General features: G+C 43.4%; 1 protein-coding gene and 1 long non-coding RNA gene across 14 annotated transcripts in view; both read left to right on the top strand.

Annotated features, from left to right (window-relative positions):
- The window catches only part of EEFSEC (eukaryotic elongation factor, selenocysteine-tRNA specific), a 253,633-nt gene that overhangs the window by 38,188 nt on the left and 193,168 nt on the right, over nucleotides 1-22,277 (top strand). The gene's annotated exons all lie outside the window — the stretch shown is intronic.
- LOC144339349 (uncharacterized) lies at nucleotides 3,725-21,733 on the top strand. Its single transcript, XR_013414323.1, has 3 exons — nucleotides 3,725-3,782; nucleotides 3,877-7,351; nucleotides 8,247-21,733. It is a non-coding gene; the product is annotated as an uncharacterized LOC144339349 (long non-coding RNA).

The raw sequence follows: 22,277 nt of genomic DNA, 5'->3' as shown, positions 1-22,277 counted from the left end.
GTCACCACTGTTATTTCTAACTTTCCATCACCCCAAACTGAAACTCTGTACCCATTAAACACTACCTCTCCATTCTCCCCACTCCCAGCCCCTGGCATCTACCATTCTACTTTTTGTTTATAAATTTGACTACTCTAGGGACCTCATATAAGCAGAATCATACAGGCTTGGTGACTGGTTTATTTCATTTAGCGTAATGTCCTCAAGGTTCATCCATGTTGTATCATGGATCAGAATTTCTTTCCCTTTTAAGGTTAGATAATCCAGCATATCGATAGACCACATTTTGTTTTTCCCTCCATCTATTAATGGGCACTTGGCTTGTTTCCACCTTTTGCCTGTTGTGAATAGTGCTTCTGTGAATATTGGTGTCCAAGTATCTGTTTGATTCTTGTTTTCAAGTCCTTTGAGAATTCCTATACCTAGGAGAGGAATTACTGGATAAAGTGGTATCAATGTTCCTTTAAGGGAAAAAAGTGGGTTTTATAAAATAGGGCAGGGCAAAATTAGTTATTTAAAGAAAAATATTAAGTAATATTGTGTGTGGCATTGTGATGGAGTAGAAATGATGGAGCTGACCCTGGAGTGGTGGCTGGTGCAGTGTGCAATGTCTCACCAGCCTGGCAGAATTCTGTGTGGCCTTGGCTGTGACTTCACTCCAAGCCTCAGCCTATCCATCTGTAAAAGAGGGCTGATGCCTCATTTCTCTCCGGGCTGCCATGGGAACCTGACACGGTTGGGTGTGAGAAGCCTGCTGGTTCTCGGGTGTGCCCCTTTCCTGATTTTTCTCTGTGTGCTCAGAGACCATGGTGGCTGCAGTAGGCCCTGACCTGCTCTTCTCCTGCAGGTTCATTCAAGGCTGTGCCTGTGGGGTTCTGAGCTGGGCTCTTGAGCTTCAGCTGGCTGTTTCCTAATCACTTTCTTTCTTCTCACCCTGGCTGCCTGCTACTGTGACACCTGGAACAGAACCCCAGAAGATCAGGACTCTTCCTGGACTTCACACACTTATTTTTATAGTGCTTACGCTCTTCTGCCGATTTTATCTGTAGCTTGTCTTTTTCTTCCCCTCTCCTGTTTAACTTCCTTGTCTTTTGACCCCTTTCATTCAGTTAATTGATTAACTCTTTCCACAATATTTGTTGGACACCTGTGATATTAGAAGGTGGAGCGTATATTTGTTGAGGCAGGAGATACAGAAAAGATACAGAAGACACCTTCCACCCCCAATACTTTTAGTCTACTTGAGTAGAAAAGAAAGACATTCTTGAAATTGGTGGATAGTAGTAATAATGTGTAAAGCATCCTAACAGGTATTTTTCTTTCTGGAGACTATCCAAGCTTCAGGGCAGGGGGGCACCTGCTTGCTTTAAATAGGGACTGTATAGCACTGGTAGAAAAGAGCCTGGGTTTTAGAGCCTAGGTTCAAATGTTGGCACTGTCACTTACCAACTACATGATCTTACATGACAACATGAGAATTCCATCACTTCCCTTCAGGGTTAAATGGGACGGCTTGCATGAATGCGCTGCAGGGTGGCCACACTCAGGGCCCTTGCTGTTAGTGACTGTGTCCTCCCAAGGAGTGGGTCTCCCCAGACCTCATTTATGCTGTCCTTATGTGTCACTGAAGTTCCCCTCTCAGGACTTGGGGGAATTGGGATGCTCTAAACCAGTGGGCCCAGACATAGGTCCTATTGTATAGCCACATACCCCAGAAAGAAAGTGTCCTCCAGACCAGCCTCCAAGGGAGGGAGAGGAGGCGAGGGCTCAGCATTGTTTTCCAGCAGGGTGCATCTGAGAGGGTGTTACTCTCTACAGATCAGGCTCCTGAGGCTGTGACAGAGCTAACCTGCTGGCACTTCAAGCGGGGGCTGCCCTCTGCCTGTAGCCTGGCTATTGGCAAGGGCCCATTTTTCTGCATTCATTCATTTATCCAGTTACATAATTTTTTCCCTTCAGATGATCATTTGCCTGGTCATTTGGGTGGTAATAATGATTCTAAAATATTATTTTAAAATGAATTGACTTATTTGCTCTGTACCAGCCACCATGCCTATGTGTTTTACAAACATCACCTTCTGTGATCCTTACCATGACCCTGTAAGGACCACATCATCGGTTCCTATTACTGAGCCTCAGCAAGGAGAAGTGACTTGCCTAGGGTCACACACTAATCCACAGGCCAGGATTTGGACATAGCTTGTACAATTCCAAAGCCATTTCTCCTAGTTGCTCTGCTGTCCCTCTCTTTGCCTTCCTTCCTCCAGAGGAAGAGGGACTCTAATTAATCAGCAGATGTGTTTTTCCTCTGGCATGGGAGGACAGAAGGGAAGAGAAGCAGTACAGTTATCTAAGTGAGAATGAGCCATGAAGACTGAGTAGTGGTTTTCTGTGCAAGTAAAATCTTATCTTGGTGGGTAGGGGGAAGAGCACCTTTCCCCCATCTCCCAACTTGAGTGAAGAAGAAAAAACCCAACCAAAAATGACATAAAGCTAAGTCGCCACAAAGGCTGCACTTACCCGATATTCCTGGTGTGGGGGTAAGTTTTGCACCCCAATTTCCCCTCTCTTCCTTCTTGGGACATGAAGTCCTTTCAGCTCATGAAAAAGACAGGGTGCCCACATGGTGTTTTTAAGAGACAATAAGGCTGGGAGGTGTCTGAGCCTCTCAGGGCTTCTAGAGAGCTTGGACACCATAGCCTTCCCAGCCGGAGGGTGCTGAGCTCCCACCTGTATTGAGGATCTGTGCTGTCCTGAGGCCACTGTTTTTCCCAGCACAGGACGGAAAGGCTCCTCTGGGAGGCATCTGCAGGTTAGATGCCTTTGGGGTGGCAGGGTGCAGCAGTGGATGGGTGAGAATGGGATGGTTGTTTTAACAGTAAGTTATTAGAGAACTTCAGCTTGGCCCTGCCTTTCAGGAAACTAATTCTGGGAAATCTATCTGGATCCTGAAATAAGTTCTGGTTTGTGATTTCATAATTCCTCTTTCAGGGAATAATCTGAAATGAGCCAGAGCTTTATGCACAAAAATGTTCTTCACAGCATTATTTATAAGAGCAAAAAATTGGGAGCCACCCAAATGAAGCAAAATAAGATACTTTGTGCACCCTTCTTTAAAATATTTATGAAGAAAATTTAAAAATGTGAAAAGTCATACTATATATGTTAAGTGAAAAAAAGCAGGGCACGGAATTCTTTTTGAGTTCAATTCAATAATATACAAAATACATAAGCACAAGAAAAAGACTAGAAAGAAAGACGTTAAATGTTAACAGTAGCTAACATTAGGGGCTGGAATCTAGGTGACTTTTAATTTCCGTTTACAAAGAATTTTTTTTTTCCCAAGGCTTTTTCTTTCCCAATGTTATTTTCTAAAGTTTCTACAATGAACATTATTAGTTTAATAGTTACCCTCCTCCCTCCTCACTCCTCCTTCTTGGAACTGGTCAGCCAGTGCTGCTTTTCTTTTCCTCCCCCCCCCTCCCCTTCTCCCACCTGAGCACTGAGGCTGGTTCCCAGTAGCAGCAGTACAATTAATATTTTACACGATCTTCGCCTAAAGTCTGGTGGTAGTTTGAGATACTTCTTTTAGTCTAAACTCATTTTGAAATTTAGGGCCCAGGCTGTTCTATGGCTTTTGGAGTTGAGGAAACATGAAAGAAATCTGCCTCCTTTCTATTTGTTTAAATATTCAAGGATTTAAAATATTTTTTTCTTCTTTCAGATAACCAAAACACAGTTGACTTGCCATTGCTGTGCAGTGCTGAAAGCTAGCTCTCAATGTGGGTGATTAACACCATGGCAATGGAGGGGGCAAGTTTTAAAGAAATAATTAAATAAGTCTTCGAAAATCATTATTCTTTTGTCTCATAATAGAAAACCAGGCCTGTGTCTGCAGCTGAGCACAGCATTTGGTGATCAGCAGATAAAAGGATACTCCAAAGCCAAACTTGGAGCCACTGTCATCTACGAGATGCATTTTATCTGGTGGAGTGTGTGGGACCTGACAGACACAGGGGAATCCAGGCTCTGTGAGCCTCTGCTGAGCTTCGTCTCCTCTCTCCGTGATGGACATGAAGGCGTCTCCCATTCACACGTGTAGTTATCAAATAAGTGTTTCCCTCTGATAGTTTTCAATGGCTAAACCTTCGTATATAATATCCTTGGAAGATAGGTTGGGGCTTGGGCTTGAGGTCAAGATGGTAGAGACAAGGGATTTGTCCCAGACTTCATGGCAGGAGTGAGACTGGCATGTCTAGATTAGTGATTAGAGAACTCTTTGAGAAACTGGGGAGAGCTCTGGCCCTTCTCCCAAGCAGAACACATATAACTGTTTCAGGAAGTGTGTGGACCCAAGGTGAAGAACTGCTCTTCAAGGAGCAACCATGGCCTGGCTAGACTTGGGCAATGGCATGACCCTGTGGGTATTGCCCCCACCACCCTTCTGCGAGGGCCTGGAAAACAGGGCCCTTGTCCACGTGTGTGGGTCTGTGCTGTAGCCAGGAGGAAGGCCTGAAACAGTGTGTCTGTGACTCTCTGCTGTTTGATTGTGTGAAAGTCTGTATGTGAAGAGGAAAATAAAAAGGAAATGAAACAAATTTATAATAATTGTCTTCTGACATATATAACTCCAAACAACTGTGCAAAGACAAGATTCTGAGCCAAATGAAATTATTCGTTTATGATCAATTGAATGATGGACATGAACACAAGAAACACAAGATTTTCCTTTGCTCAAGATTTGGAATGTGTATTTTCTGATTCTGCTATGTATGTAAGATTTTTATTTAATGAATAAGTGCCATAGCATGGGATGTGTACTGTGATACACACACAGTGGCCCTTTATATATATTTAAATACAAAGTCACTTTTTTCTGATTATAAAACTAATACAGACCTATTTTGGAAACTTTGGATAGTAACAGTATCAGGAAGAAAATAATAATCATCTGGTTTACTTGATGGAAATTATACATTTCATGTAATTTTTTGGCTGCTTTTAAATTTAACATTATATCCTAAACATTTTTCCCATGCCATTAATCACTTTCTGTAAACATCATTTTTTCATGCCTTCAGGAGTTCCATTGTATGAATACACAATTTAAGTGTGTGGTTGTGTGGAAAGCATATAAGCTCTGACTTGGAGAAATGTGTCCCAAACCTGTGTCTGTCACTTACTGGCACTGGATGGCCTCTGGAGCCTCAGTCTCCTTGTCTGCAGAAGGGAGACTGAATGACAGTACCTTGGGTTACTGAGAGGCTTCAAAGAGCCTCACACAGTGTGGGGCACGCACTCAGCAAATAGTTGCCATTATTATTATTGGTGACGGCAGTGGCAGCTTTGTCTTGTGGTCCCTCTAGAAAGAGTTTGGATGCTCACAGTATGTTAAGAATTTGCAGCCAAACTCTGGCCTCGTTTTTTAAATGAATACTTTCTTTTTCTCTTATTGCTGTGATTTCTTCTTTTGCGTTTTTCCTCTTCGTTCTGTGTACTTTTGTAAGCTGCTTTACATCCTTTTTGCAGTAAGGCAGATTTTAATAAATAAACAATAACTATTCCCTCTAGTGTTGGACGTTTAGGTTGTTTCTGATTTCTTGCTATTGTGAATCATGCTGTACAGAATATCTTAGTGCATCAGGTTCTGTCCTAGGTTGGATTATTTGCTGGGGCTAGAATCCTGGAGGTGGAAATATGCATTTCTTTTTTCTTTTTTTGAGACGGAGTCTTGCTCTGTCGCCAGGCTGTAGTGCAGTGGTGCGATCTCGGCTCACTTCAACCTCTGCCTTCTGGGTTCCAGCAATTCTCCTGCCTCAGCCTCCCAAGTAGCTGGGATTACAGGCACATGCCATCACGCCCAGCTAATTTTTTTGTATTTTTAGTAGAGATGGGGTTTCACCATATTGGCCAGACTGGTTTCGAACTCCTGACCTCAAGTGATCCAGCCATCTTAGCCACCCAAAGTGCTAGGATTATAGGTATCAGCCACCACACCTGGCCGGAAATATGCATTTTTACATCTCTGATCCAATTGCTTCTCAGAAGGCTGTACCAACCAATCTACACTTCCACCAGCACCTATACGAGAAGACCAGTGCCACTGACTCCATGACTGGCCTCTTTCAAGCCCCGCTTCTTGCCATGGCCCAGGGCATGACTGGCCTCTTTCAAGCCCCGCTTCTTGCCATGGCCCAGGGTAGCAACAATCTGATTCTCACCTGGCTGCTGTGTTCTACATCATCATCAGTAAATGGAGCTCAGGGTTGAGATCTGCCCCAGGCCCCCTGGTTTTGGTAAATCTTATTTCTGATGGGAAGGCAGTCCTGTCGCCAGCCAGTCCTGCCTGCATAGATTGCCCTCTCTGCTAAACAATGGACACATTCAGACCCGACTCGTGTTTTCAGTTATTAAAAAACTGAGCCGTCTGTCTCTGCCTGTGACTTTAATCTTTAAGCCTTTATTCCCTTTACCCCATCCCCCTTCCCTTAACCTTTTGTTTGTGCAGTTCCGAGCTCAGGGATATGTGGGTCCAAGACTTTCTGAATGTACTGTGGCTTCCCCTGACAGCTACAGATGGTTGTAGCCCTGAGTGATGTTGTTTCAGGGTAGGCAAGGGGGGGATGAAAGGGAAGTAGAAGAGAGGTCAGCTCTTCTTGCCTCCAGCAATCATTTGAACTTTGCCAAAACTATTTTTACATAGCTCTGGAGTGGAGTGCCTCCGTTCCATTCTCTCCCCATTTTCAAATTTGGTAGACTTATTCTGCTTCTGAGTTGCTTAGGCTTAATAAGGTTACATCTTACAGTGGCCTCTTAGCATTTCTTCCTGAGAAGTAGTTCTTGTGGTTGAATTATGTATATGTGTGTCTAAATAAAAGCAAAAGTCCCAAGAAAGGATCTTCACCCCAGCCGCCTTAAAACACAACCAGAAAGCTCAGAACACAACAACGTCTTCCAGTTCAGAAAGGGCACTCTTCCGGCAGCACATGTGGTTCTCAGTGTCTTCTTGCAAAAGGCCAGCCAGAGAATGCTGGATGTAAAAACCAGTGACAGGGCCATGAGCTTGGCTGGCAGGGAGCATTGGGAAACCATCCTGTCTTTTGCAGGGACACTGGGGACATGGCTTTCTGAAGAAGGCTCCTTGCATACAAAGAGTGTTCTTTAAGAGTGCTGCTGGCACCTTTCTGTGAAGAGTCACACAATGCAGAGGGAGGGAACCTATCACTTGGATGTGGAGGTGCAGATCTGAAGGCCAGGAAGGAGACATTTTTTCACATGTGTGTTTTCTTTCTTGGAGACTTTTTTTTTTCTTTTTTTGAGGCGGAGTCTCACCCTGTCACGCTGGAGTGCAGTGGCACTATCTTGGCTCACTGCAACCTCCACCTCCCAGGTTCAAGTGATTTTCTTGCCTCAGCCCCCCGAATACCAGGGACTATAGGCATGCGCCACCATGCCCAGCTAATTTTTGTATTTTTAGTAGAGACAGGGTTTCACGGTGTTGACCAGGCTGGTCTCCATCTCCTGACCGCAGGTGACCCTCCTGCCTTAGTCTCCCAAAGTGCTAGGATTACAGGCTTGAGCTACCGCACCCGGCCTGTGTGTTTTTTTTTAATGTGTGCATTTTTACATGTGAACACACCCTGTTTGTTTTTAAGCCCTTTTTCTCACTACAAAGCTTCCATGACTCCAGCATTTTATAAATGCCTTCAGAAAATGCAAGAGCCTCCTCACCCCTTTACAGTGGTGTTAACAGAGGGTTGGTACCTATTCATCTGACTTTGTCCACACATATGTATATTTGTGCATATGTTAGTCTATTAGTATTGTCACTTTAAAATTTGTTTTTAAAGTTAAGTGTGGGGCTATACTACATCTGCTATTTTTTGCATTTTGCTTTCCCTCTGCTTAGCAATGTCTTGGAGCATGAGTTCAGAGAGTTCAAATTCACTCTGTTTAGTGGCTGTAGGATATTCCCTTGTGCCTATTTACCATTTGACCAGTCTTTTAATGGTGGATATTTTTGGTGTCTCCAGTCTTTTGCTAGGTGAACATAATCTCTTTGCACTTTGTAGAAGTGTTTCTGCAAGTTTCTGTCTTAGAATTGGAAATTGTTGGGGCAGTTGCATTTTAATAAGTATTGTCAAATTGCCCCTTCACGCCAAAAGGTCATACTGGTTGTCTGTTTTATCAAAATAATTTTTTTTTTTGAGATGGGATCTCACTCTGTTGCCCAGGCTGGAGTGCAGTGGCAAGATCTTGGTTCACTGCAGCCTCTGCCTCCCAGGTTCAAGTGATTCTCCTGCCTCAGCCTCCCAAGTAGCTGAGATTACAGGCGTGCGCCACCACGCCCTGCTCATTTTTGTATTTTTAGTAGAGACAGGGTTTCGGCAGGTTGGCCAGGCTGGCTTTGAACTCCTGACCTCAGGTGATCCACCCATCTCGGCCTCCCAAATTGCTGGGATTACAGGTGTGAGCCACTGTGCCCAGCCTAAAAATATTATTTTAAGTGAGTTACCACTGAGGAAAAGTAAAGCTTTGTCTAAAATCTCAGGGCTTCATTTATCTAATGACTTTCTGTGCCTGACACCATCATACACACCTGGGCTTATAAACTTGAATTTGAAAAGTCCAGCTTCAAGATCAGTCAGCTTTCACTCATCATATATTTATTGTCTGTCTGCTATGAGCCAGACCTCCAGTTCTGTGGCGGTAACACAAGGAAATCTTTCTCCAAACTCTAACATGAATCTCTTTATGGCCATGATTTTACTGATCCCCAGCCATGCCTTGGGCAGGTAAGGAAAGAATGAAATGGTGGGGAGAATTATGTCTGGCAGTATGGAATTGGGCAAAAATGAATTTGATGCAGGTTTCCCACAGAACAATCGTGAGACTGTTATGGAATAAGCCTTTTTTCTTTGCAGTCAGAGTGCTGGTTTTACACCACCCAGATTGTCTCATTAGGATGTCTTTTTTTCAGGACATCTGTGGTCACTTGTGTGAATGTGACACTGTAGAGGGTCAAGTGGAGGGCTCAATGAAGAGAGAAGTTAAAGTTCCCCACAGCTCTGGGATGGGACAGTTTGCTGTTGATTATGTGGTTAACTGCTGGTGATCTGTGCTGCTGGTGATCCCGGACTTGAGTTGGTCACAGTCCCCACCTTTGCAATTTTCATCTTATCCATGCACCACCTTTATTATTATTATTATTACTATTACTACTTTAAACAGATCAATTTCTTTATGTAACCTTCTCGTAAGTATGAGTTTAAAATAGTTATTCCATTTTCCTTCAGTGCATATTAAAATAAACACCTAACTACCACAATAAAAAAAGTGTGTGTCACCTAAAATCTGGCAGGGTATGTCCTATACTTTGGGCAACACCATGCTCTATCTAATTGCTCTACACCCACTTTCTTGCCAGGGTACTAGGGGATGAGTACATGTACAGGAGGGGACAGGGATAGGAGATGGGAAGTGAGGCATCTCTGACCCAGAGTTCTGGGTGTGCTTAAAAAAAAAAGAATCTCATAGCAGAGATCCTGTGGTGGTATCCAGTTGTGGTTTTATTTTGCATTTCCCTGATGACTAATAACATTGAATACTTTTTAATGTGTTTGTTGGCTATCTGTAGATCTTCTTTTGTGAAGCAGCTTTCAAATATTTTGCCTATTTTTTATTAGATTTAAAAACATTATTTTGTTATTGAGTTATAGGAGTTCTTTAACCTGCTTATCAGTCCTTTGTCAGATATATGTGTTGTCAATACCTTCTGACAATTTATGGCTCACCTATTTGTTTTCTTAATGGTGTCTTTTGATAAGCAAAAGTTTTGATGAAGTCTAATTTATCATTTTTTTTCTGTTGTAGTTACTGCTTTCTATGTTCTACGTAACCTTACCACCAAGTTATGAAGACATTCTACTCTGTTTCCTTCTAAAAAGCTCTATGGCATTAGCATTTGCATTTAGTCCTGTAATCTATCTTGAATTAATTTTTGTATGTGGTGCAAGATGGGGGTCAAAATAGATTTTCTTCCATATGGTTATTCATTTATTCCAGTTCATCATTTCTTGAAAAGTTTTTTGGATTGTTTTGTTGCCTTTGTGAAAAATCACATAACCATTTAAGTGTAGGTCTATTTCTCGACTCTATTGTACTTTGATTTGTTTGTCTGTCTTCATACCAGTATCACACTGTCTTTATAAAGTAAGTTTTGTAGCTTTATAAAGTAAGTTTTGAAGTCAAGTAGTGTAAGTCCTCCAACTTTGTTCTTTTCCAATATTGCTTTGGATATTCTTGGTCCTTTGTAGTTCCATGTAAATTTTAGAAGCAACTTTTCAATTTTTACAAAAAAAAAAAATCCTGGGGTTATGATTGGGATTACATTGAATCTATACTATAGCTCAATTGAGGGAAAACTGACTCTTAACAATATTGAGTTTTCCAATCTATGAACTTAGCACATCTCTTCACTTACGTATTTTTAAGTGTTTAGTGTAGAGGTCTTATAAATATTTTGTTAAATTTATTTCTAAATATTTTATGTATTTTGATGCTATCATAAATGATATTTTTAATTTGTTGCTAATATATTAACATAATTAGTTTATGTATATTCATCTTGTATCTTGCAACCTTGCTAAACCTTGTTAGTTCTAGTGGTTGTTTTATAGATTCCTTAGGATTTCCTACATAAATAATCATGTCACCTATGAATAAAGATAGTTTTACTTCTTTCTTTCTACTCTTTATACCTTTTCTTGACTTATTACACTGGCTACAACTTCCAGTAAAATGTTGAGTAGAAGTGATGAGAGTGGACATCCTTGCTTCGTTCTGATCATGGTGACAAATCATTTCATGTTTCTCTAGTAAGTATGGTGTTAGCTGTGGGTTTTTCCATACACATCCTTTACTGTATTGAGGAAATTCCTCCTGTTCCTAGTGTGGTGAATGTTTTATGAGGAGTGGTTGTTAAATTTATCAAGTGCTTTTTCTGCATCCACTGAAATAATTTTATAGTTTTTCTTCTTCATTCCATTAGTGTAGGGAATTATACTGAGTTTTTTTAATATTAAACATAAAAAGCTATACATTTCCCTCTAAACATTGCCTTATCCTCAGACAGTATATTTTTTAACATGGTTTTAACATGTTCATGTAGATTTTTATTTTCCAGGAGTGGATTAATTGGCCTATGGATCAACCAGTTGGTAGAATACCGATTGTAGATAGTATTAATGAATGGTTACACCCAAATGTTGGAAATTTGAGACAATTTGTGAAACAGCAGGAAAGGCAAAGTCTTTGTTTCATCGATGACTTCCTAATGGAATATGTTGATGGAAGTGATTTGATTTTTAGCCATTTAGTGATGCTTATATTATGGCAAAGTCCAAGACATTCACATTTCCCTTCAGGTATGTTCTAATTCATGATCTTAAATCATGATAGGCTATTTCCTTAAAGTGATGTTGTTGTTTCCACCTGGGCAGAGGAAGATGATGAGTGTTGGCAATGGCATAGTAAGTGGATGGACATAAGTCCAGGAATAAGGAAGGTGAATGTCAACCAGCACTATCAGCTGCATCCCTTGTGTGCGGGCACTGACCTGGATCCCCTGCATGTGTTAGGTGTGAGTCAAGAGCACTGAGGAGATGGTGATCTGTAGGAAGTACATCATCTGCTGCAGGTGACGTGAGTAGGGGCAGAAACGAGGCTGGAGCCAGGTCTCCTAGCCCTCAAAGCTGGTGGACTTTTCCCAGGCAGTATCTACCTTTTTATATCATGCAACATGAGGATATCTACATTTTGGAGTGAGTGTGAGCTTTGAGGATAAAGTTGTAACAGAAGTTTCTAGGATAATCTATTAATTGATACCACCTATCTTATTGATTTAATAATTGAGCCACTGTTATACTTAGCCAGTTGAATATCAAGCTTGGCACTCCATTAGATAGGAAACCTGATTTTGGAATACATCAATTATCCCAGCAGGAATTATTGATGTAATCCCAGATTAGCAGGATTACCATGTTCCTTAGCAGGCAACATGGTTACCAAATGCAAATGAAACACTAGAGTTATTTGTAGGAGTGTTGTATTAGAGAGATAGTTCTCTAAGTGGGCTGCAAAGCAGCTCTGTGAAGTGAGTCCTATTTTCTCAGTGACTTTTATATTCTAAGATTAAGTGATACATTCCCAAGGAACAAGACCTTTGTAAACAGTGGTTAACTTTTATAAGGAAGGAACATAGAAGATTCTGGACAGTGTCATGGAATAAAAATATTAAGAGCACAGATTCTAGCACCATACTACTGGAATCCTGGCTCCATCACTTGCTTGTTTTGGGATCTTGAGCTGGTGACTTACCCACTTTTTACCTCAGCTTCTTATCTGTAAAATAAGGATTATAATATTGTATGTACTTATGACAGTCATTGTAAGGATTAATGAATTAGTATGTAAAGTACTTAACACAAAGCCTGTTGCATAGTCAACTCTCAATAAATATTAACTGTTATTATTGCTATGGTTACTAATATTTGTATTGCTTTAATTATGGCATTAATTTTTGGCAGAATTTCCTCGCTCGTTTTAGCTTGCTGTAAGATTGGGTGTTTCCCTACCTCTCCTTGTGTCTGAGGTAGGGTTCTTTCAGAGTTTTGCTGTTTGTCACAGCGTCTAACTACTCTGTGTTCAGGTGGCCTCCCTAGAGTTGCTCTTAAGAATCAGTATCTCTTGTTAACAAATACACCGCTCCCAGCCACTTCTTCCCTGGGAGCATCTCCACGTTCAAAGCCAGGTTGCACAGCGCCAGGACAGCAGCAGGATGTGTGTTGGCTCCCTCCTGGAGTGCCACCTTCCCTAGGGCATGGTAAGTGTGCTGAGCAGTCGGTGCGTCAGTGAGGCCCTCCCGAGCTCAGTGAGACCCTCCCAAGTTGATGCTTCACTGAGACCCACCCAGCCATTTTTGCTTGATCAAATGACAGAATGGATCAAAACTTAATTATAAAAGATGTATTTACCTGGATGATAATGCAAAAGAAAGGAGCCCTTGGTCCGGCACGGTGGCTCTCACCTGTAATCCCAGCACTTTGGGAGGCCGAGACAGGCAGATCACCTGAGGTTGGGAGTTCGGGACTAACTTGACTGACATGGAGAAACCCCATCTCTACTAAAAAAATACAAAACGAGCCGGGCGTGGTGGTGCATGACTGTAATCCCAGCTACTTGGGAGGCTAAGGCAGGAGAATTGCTTGAACCCAGTGGGCGGAGGTTGCAGTGAGCCGAGATCGCGTCATTGTACTCCAGCCTGGGCAACAAGAGCAAAACTCCGTCTCAAAAAAAAAAAAAAAAAAAAAAAAGAAAGGAGTTGTTACACTTCCCCTTTAAGTACTTTTGTCTGCTGCACGACAGGCTTCCCTAGAAGAGTTGTTCAGCTTGAAGTTGTAAAGTTGTAGGTTATAAGGCAGATTTGATTCACTGTTTCCTAATTCTGTGTGACTTGATAAAAGGTTGGTGCTCAAAAAGTTAAAGGAATTTTAACTAGTAGAAGGAACTAGTTAAAATTAATTAAAATGAGGGATAGGTACCCTTCCTTCATTCAGTTATCCCCTTGTTTAATTATGTATTGATTTGTTCATTTGTGTGCTCACTCATCTGGTCACCTGAACATTATTGGACCCCTCCTCTGGGCCAGGTAGGCCCTGTGTGGAGCTCAGGGACTCAGATGTATCTGGGAAGATCCCTGCCCAGTCTACTGGGGAGACAAACACAGAAGCCCCCTTTTCAGTGCCTCTGAGCAGTGCAGAGATGGAGGGAGGGAAAGAGGGTGCCAAGCTGAGCCTAGTGGGGGGAAGAGCAAGGCTGGACTCCTGCTGTGGGCGTGCCTTTGAGGAAGAGTCCCAGGCCTTTGAGAGTGAGGGTGTGTTCCCTCCTACAATTAATGCCATCACAGTGAAATCTGCCTAATAATAGGATCTCCAGACCCCAGCAAATGGTCTGCTGATCTCAGGCAATGTTTGTCTATAAGAATCCTTCGCCCTGTGTAAACACTTTATTAGACCATTAAGTTGCCGTCAGCCTCTCCCACATTTACTAATGCCTGAGCAGGCTGAGCATAGGCTTCCATTTTTATGAAAACTCTTGCTTTTCCAGAGGTTTATTCTTTGACCTAATTTATCTTGAATCCTCATCCCACAGATCTGGCTTGCTTTGTGTGACTGGGATAGTTGTCTGAAAGGGAGGGCTTTCCTGGAGCCAAGAGATGGGCTAGATAACTTCAGGAGGCCCTGGCCTGCTAAGGAATTCTTTAGTGCATTACAATCATATGCCTTTAAAAAACTCTTCTTGTAAAGAATTATTGACAGTACAGCATTTTGGGAGTGGGGTGTCCCAAGTGTAGCAACCCATTTGGAACATGTCTGTGTCCTCCTTTTTCAAGTTAAAATAATGACTCTTTAAGTATTTTACAATGCAATGTAATGTTGATTTCAGAATCTCTGCTAAGATGTAGGGGATAAATGCGTCCACAATTCCTGCTGGTATTTAATTTTATATCCTATGTTCTCGTAAGGGAGCCGGGCGCGGTGGCTCAAGCCTGTAATCCCAGCACTTTGGGAGGCCGAGACGGGCGGATCACGAGGTCAGGAGATCGAGACCATCCTGGCTAACACGGTGAAACCCCGTCTCTACTAAAAAATACAAAAAAAAACTAGCCGGGCGAGGTGGCGGGCGCCTGTAGTCCCGGCTACTCGGGAGGCTGAGGCAGGAGAATGGCGGGAACCCGGGAGGCGGAGCTTGCAGTGAGCTGAGATCCGGCCACAGCACTCCAGCCTGGGTGACAGAGCAAGACTCCGTCTCAAAAAAAAAAAAAAAATAATAATAATGCCAGATGTGTGTACCATCAAAAACATCTCCCACTTTGGGAAACTTTCCTCTGGGCAGTGGGGCTGAAGGCTTGTAAACAGGAGCACCTTTCTTTGCTTTAGAAAGCCAGTTTGTGCACTTTTATGGATGGTGGTGGTTCGGAATGGGTAAGACTGAAGGCAGGAAATCCATTGTTTAAGAAAAAAAGAAGCCAGGGGAAAAATGCAGAGGTCTGGGCTTTGGGGCAATGGCCATAGAATGGCAGGAAAGACTGTTTGATTATTTAGTAGAGAGAATGCCAGGACTGGGGGACAAACAGAGAAGGGGGTCCCAAAAATGACTTGGCTTGGTCTCCTGGAGAGGTCATAGTGGCTCAAACTGAGGTTGGTAGTTGGCGGAGAGGCAGGTTGAGTAGTTGGCAGAGAGGCACGCTGACTTTAGGCTTCTGTAGGAAGTCAGTGTGGAGGTGTCCATGGGAGCAGGGGAATATGTGTATGTAACTCCAGATCTGGTGGGTGGAAAGAGAATTGAGTTTAGAGCCAGGTAAATCTGTGCGTGATCCATGGCTTCGCCCCTCACATCTAGGATCTTGGTTTCCTTTTTGGACGGTGAAAAATTGTAAACCCCAGCCTTACGGATGATTGGGAAGGTTACTAGTAGGTAGAGTGCCTGGGATAGCTGTGACACAGAGCAAAGCCCAGAATCAGCAATGTTTATTTTAAGTTCCTTCTAGCTTCCCAGTTACATCTCTGAATTTTTTGGAGAAAGCTAGCCTCGGATTCAGCCGATTCCTATGGATTTCCCCTGGAGTGAAAGAAGCCTTGATTCACACGTGTCATGACATTGGGCATTCTTGTGTTTGGTGGGAATTTTGGTATGGAAAGTGCTGATTGCTGACCTTTTGTCTTCTGCAGAAGAGCTCCTGCTGTCAGGGTTCAGAGGCTTAGGCATCAGGCCAGCTGGGCATCACTGACATTCTTTCCTGCCCATTTCTGTCTGCTTTCTAGGCAGCAGAAATCAAAGTGTCCTGCCAATCTGTTAGACTGACTTCGCCAACTGCCAAATGGCCTTGAAAGGAGTAGTGGGAAAGCCAGAGCTTGGTGGTCAGACATCCTCTGTTGCTTATTGGCTGTTTAAGCCTGTACAGTGGCACGTCCTTAAGTCTCTATGTTATCATTTGCAAAGCAGGGTTAATAATATCCATTTTGCAGAGTGATTGGGAGGACTAGAGATCATAAGGAGTTGCCTTAGCCCAAGGTATACTATATGCTTAAAATATGGGTGCTATTGCCCTTAGTTGTTGTGTGTTAACCTCCTCTCACCTCTAGAGAAATGTAGGAAGGCTATTATTATTATTTTATTTATTTTAGAGACAGGGCCTTGCTCTGTTGTCCAGGCTGGAGTGCAGTGGCATGATCACAGCTCCTTGAAACCTCGAAGTCCTGGGTTCAAGGGATCCTCTCAACTCAGCCTCTTGAGTGGCTGGGACTATAGGTGTGAGCCACCCCACCAAGCTCTAGGAAGACGGTTATGAATATGAGGTATCTAGAGATAACATTCTGTTACTTGATAATACAACATGTAAAAATTTAGACCAAAAGAGAAATACATATACTTCTTTTTTTTTTTTTTTTCTGGAGACAGAGTCTTGCTCTGTCACCCAAGCTGGAGTGCAGTGGTGTGATCTAGGCTCACTGCAACCTCTGCCTCCCTGGTTCAAGTGATTCTCATGTCTCAGCCTCCCAAGTAGCTGAGACTACAGGTGCATGCCATCACACCCAGCTAATTTTTGTATTTTTTGTAGAGACTAGGTTTCACCATGTTGCCCAGGGTGGTCTCGAATTCCTGAGCTCAGGCAATTTGCCCACCTCAGCCTCCCAAAGTGCTAGGATTGCAGGCGTGAGCCACCACACCTGGCAAGAAATACATATACTTCTTATCACTCAGAGAATGTTGGTGTGAAATGGGACTTTGGAAATGTCTATGATTTCTTTGAAGGTTGTGGGAGCCCCTGGGAGGCTGGGGAGCTGCCCCAGCTCGTATCTGGACAGGGGCTGACCCTCATCAGAGGTGTTCCTGCCACTGCCTTCAGTACCAGAGTGAACTTCATGTGTTGCTCCTTAGAGCCCAGCTGCCTTGCTTCTGCTGGCCTGCGAGCCTCTGGGCTTCAGCTTCATAGAAATGCTCTGGGCTGGAAGGGCCCCAGAGGGCTCTTGTTGGACTCAGAGCCCTGCTTTTGATCTTCACCTCAGGAAAGCTGCTGGTACCTCTCCCTGATATTGAGTGCATAAAGTAATGGAGTTAGGGCCACCCAGGAGAAGGATTTAAAGCCGATTGAGCAGTCACATCCTAAGAACATTGGTTAAAAGCCCTATGTCGACATGGAGAAGATCTGGTTTAGAAATAGGGCTTTTGCTTTGGCCTTCTGTTCAATGTTTTAAAAAATGACTTTCAAGAAGAGTAAAAGCATGTTTGGAGGTATAGTTTCTACCCTCTTTGAGATAGCAGAATCAAAATTCAGATAGCCTCTGTGGGCTTGGACAGTGAGCCAAAGCCAACATGATGAAATGAAGCAAGCATAAACAGGAGGAGTGTTGGGAGTTCAGGCTGGCCACCAGCCTCCCCAGGCAGTGATGGGCCGGTGCTGCCACATCAGCCAGCTCCTTCCAGGGCTGCCTTCCCAGGAGCACAGCAGCCACACCCGAGGGAGCAACAGTCCTCTGCTAGCACACATCTGCAGCACCAGCTTCCATCCTTGGTCTCATGTTTTAATAGCAAATCTGACAAATTCTCATTGACCCTGAGTGGGGGTTGGCTGCCCACCACACCTTCTCCATTGCCTTGTGGGTGGTATTTCTCCCAAGGGAAGCCTTGGCTAGGGTGAGTGGGAGGGAGAGCAAGCACGCTATGTCTGAGACCTGGGTTGTGGCAGTTGCTGCATTACTTACAGGCCGTGTGGCCTGGGCAAACCTTTTGTCTTCCGTATGTTAGGCTCCTCACCTGGAGCATGGGGTTGGTGATACCCCTGATTGGTGATAAGAGGTGAAGGGTCTGGGGAGCCTTAGCTGTGACAGGAGGAAAGTGCTTGGCATGTCCTTGGCATGTAGTTGGCATAGTAGGAAATGCAGTCCAGCTGATTTGGAGAGTGTGGGCAAGCTGCTTAATCTTTATGAGCCTGTTTTCTTGTCTGTACATGAAGAATGTGACACTTCAGACACCTGGCCCAGTGCCATTCAAGACATGGTAGAGGTCACAAGCAGGTAGGTCCTAAATGATCCAGAGGAAGAAGGGGCTCTATAGCCTGGGAGCTGCCCTACACAGTGCAGCTTCTGCTTGGGGGTGTTGAGCTCCTGCTTGTGGGGGAGTCAGGTGAGGCTGGGCAGGACCCAGCAGGGCTGAGGTCATGTCTCACAGGGAGTGCAGGGCCATGTGAGGGAAGACCAGCAGACAGGTACATTATGTTTTAAACTCACATACTTATTTTAATGTATGTTAGAAAAAAATCAAATAAGTAGTACATCAAACCTGAACTTTTTATGGATATTTTTGCTTTCTTTTTGGTTTTATAGTTTGAGTATTTTAAAAAAAGTCAATTTAAAGAAAAATATTAAGTAAGTAATAAACCAGATAAGACTCTCCAACAGTGTCAGAGTCACAAAAGAACTAACCCCCCTGCCCCAACCTCAGCCAAGTAAAGAGCAGGTGATGCTTCTAGATTAAAGGAAGCTAAAGACAACAAATCTGGAAGATATAAAAAATCCCTCTGAAAGACAGAATGGGGACAATTGAGAGAAATCTGAATATAGGCAATAGATTAAGTAATATTATGGTGTAAGTCAGCGTTAAATTTGTTGGGTAGGGGAATGTCCTAATTCTTAGAAGACAGATGGTAAGGAATCAAGTGTCATCGTGACTGTAACCTGCTTTAAAATGGTTTGGGAATCCTTTTTATATATCAGCATTATATATATTCACATATATGTATATGGAAAGAGAATGAGAACATGCAAGAATGCACACAAATGTAGCATACTGCTAACAGCTGGCAGTAGCGAGGCAAGGACTGTGCTGTGTTCAGCATTCTGTTTCTTTCAGCTGATTTTGTAATGGTGGCCCAGGAATGATGAACATTTGAGAACTGTTATGCTTTGGAACTTTCCTTCAAGTCCTTTTGAAGTCCTTGCTGACTTTTCATTTCTGGAACATATCTTTAATTTTATATTATAATTTGATAAGAAAAATTTTTGACCTAAGAGAAATCATTCAGTGACACATACTAATATAATGTAACTTAGTTAGAATATGATATGAGATCAAAAAATTCAGTTTTCTCCGTTATATAAAATGAGATGGCTAAACTGAAATTTTTGTCTCAATGAGGCAGAAATCATTGAGTAACCATTGGCGGCCACCAGTTAAGATATGTATTCAATAGAAAATGACCTAGTACAGGCCTGGAGGCCATCAGTTAACACTAGAATATTAATGATGTATGATAGGATTATAGAATTACCTGGGATCTCTTCATTTCCGGAGGGAAACTGGAAATTATCTTGCTCTGGGCCACCTGAAAGCTATAAGGAAGGCTCTTTGAAGATGGTGGTGGGCAGCACTTACAGCTGCAATCTGGTATTCCTCTGTGTGTACTGATACCAGGGAATGCTTTTCCTGAGGAGGAGGAGGAAACAGCAGAATCATGTAATATCAGAAACCTTTGTTGAAGATAGATGTGGGAAAGTTGAGGTGGCTGGTGAGGAATTGAATTAGAAGATGTAGGTTTCATTATTGTGGTTGTGATAATGTTGGTGAGATTATACACCAACATCTAGCCCTGAAGTGTAGTCTCTTCACCTCCTCGCCTTTCTGCCATGTTAATAGTACCTGAATCCACACATTTGGGATCTCAATTATATTATGGCTTTCAGCAACCCTAATTGGTTCATGGACATATGTCTTATTTGAAGGTGATTACATGCACTTGAATGTTAGGGAGTGAAGCTCCTTTTGTGTCTCTCTATCTGCATTTAGGATGAGATTGAGCACACAGAGGCAGCATGGCCTTCCCTGGGGGAAGGAACATGGGTTTGAATTCAGAGGACATGGGTTTGGATCCTGGCTCCACTCCCTAGTATCTGTGTGACTTTGGATAAAATGATGATGATTATGATGGTGATGGCAGAAGTTAACTACTTCATAGGACCCTGTCTGTGAAGTAAGGGTAGTCATAGTGCACCTTGGACAGCGTTGATGGATCACATGAGATGATGATGTGAGTAGTCAGTTCACTGGCATGGAACATGCTATAAAGTTATTAAAATAAAGATGCTTGAGTTGAACTACATTGTTAAAACATGGGCTAATACACTGTATTAGTCTGTAATCTGTGGTTATAAAGGACAAAAATCCACCCCAAACTGATTCTTAAAACCAGGAAGTTCATGAGGACTAGCTTTAAAAACAGCTGGATCCAGGGCCTCAAATGATATTGTTAGGACACTGCCCCATTTTCCAGATTGCTTCCCTCATGCTGGCTTAATTAATTCTTAGGCCACCCGGCTCCTGTGAGATTGCAGAGCTGCCATTCATTCTGCTTGCTTTCTGCCAAGTTTGCGCCTCTCACAGAAAGATATTTCCTAGGAGTTCCAGCAAAAAGCACAGGAGAGACTGAGTGGCCAGCTCTAGGTACCACGCCTATCCCTGGAGCTGGGACTAGAGTTCCTACTGTCTAAACATTAGAGACTGAGAAGGGGAGAGAGACGATCCTAAAGAGAAAGAGACCCTGTGCCAGGGGAGTGCTAGGTCTCCATAACAATGGGGGTTGCATAGTTCTTGCATGGGTTTCCAAATCTCTCAGAGGAGGAGCATTTCTCATACATCACACAGCCCAGCAGATCCACCAGTCTTCATTTCAAACCAAGCATTCTGCTATTTTTCTTGCTCGGGAAACTGTTGATAAAAACTGTCCCGTTTAGTTGAAACACTGCAAAAGTTATGCAGGAAAAATAAACAAATCTGAGACTCGGGCCAGTTGTGGGATGGAGGAACATCAAAGCTTGGCCAGTCACCAAACTCAGTTTCCACTGGGGTGGCTTCATGTCCACGAACCAGTCTGCAGATCTGGAGCTGCAGTTTAGGCTTGATTCGTTGTAGAAAGCCGAAACTAGCTCAAGGTGGCTCTAGTAAAAGGATTTGTTGGGAGCAGCAGAGCTGTGCCTGGGCTGGGCATGCTAAGGCCAAGCTGGAGCAGGTGGTTGTCCATACTGGTCAGCCACAGTGATGTCCCTGCTAGGCCTTCCACCTGCCTCAGCCAGGTTACCTGCCCACCCACATGCCCCTCTGCCCCTCGACCAGCCCACTCATGCCTGTACTGGCCTCTGATGGCTGCCCATACATGGGGTCTCTGTCACACCCTCAGCCTCAGTGCCCAGCTCACTGGCCCTGTTTCCCAGTGAATTGCTTTCAAGAGCCTCAGGGGAGCTCTGTTGGCCCCGTTCACAGAGGTCACAGGACATTGGTCAGTTTCTGACTAGAGCACTCTTGGGACAGAGCTCTATGTGGTCCCCATAGTTGTGACTGATTGAGGGCAGTGGGCTATAGGTAGGACAGAATACTTTGGGAAGGGATGCAGTCAGGGACAGTCTTCATTCCCTGGCTTTGGCAGTGATCCTGAAACCTTTTCAGATACTTGACCTTGTAGACGAAGACTCTGGCTGCCTGGGCTGGACATGTAGCTCAAGTATTCATACGTTAGTGTTATAGTAGATAATAATTTTTATTAAAAGTATTTATATTTATCATGAAGTGAATTTTGTTATCCCAATTTTGGAAAATAACATAGAAAGAAGAAAATAAAAGTTACCCTTTAGTCCCACCTCTATAGATGCTGGTGATGAGAGCTGATAGCTTTTGCTTTGTGCCAGTCACCCTTCTAAGGGCCTTCTATGCGTACTTGTTGATCCTTACAGCAACAGGGCGAAATAGGATGGAGAGTAATGTAATCCCCATCCCTCACTGTGGGACAGAGGTAAGGTCTGTAGTGGTAGTGGTGGGGAGGGATGAAGTGATACCTAGCCTGCATGGGGCTGCCATAAAGCCCTGGGTCAATGTCACCCAAGGGTCCACCATGTGCTCACTGGTGGACATCCCAGGGTGAAGTGGGGTTGGGTAGTAGTGGTGTCCTGTTCATTCACCCTAGGCTACCGTAGCAGAACCAAAGACAGCAAAGACAGGATCCTGCCTCCCTCACCCTCCCAGCAGAAGAACTTAAGGACCCGTGACCCTTTAATGTGTTCACATGCACCTTGGCCATTGGTTTGGCTCTCAGGACCCAAGGCGTAGACCCTCTGGGCCTGCTCCCTTCCCCAGGGCCTGCCTGAACATGTTCAAATTAATTTGACATG

This window comes from Macaca mulatta, chromosome 2, assembly GCF_049350105.2.
Source record: "Macaca mulatta isolate MMU2019108-1 chromosome 2, T2T-MMU8v2.0, whole genome shotgun sequence".
NCBI lineage: Eukaryota > Metazoa > Chordata > Mammalia > Primates > Cercopithecidae > Macaca > Macaca mulatta.
This window is presented reverse-complemented; position numbering and strand designations above follow the sequence as displayed.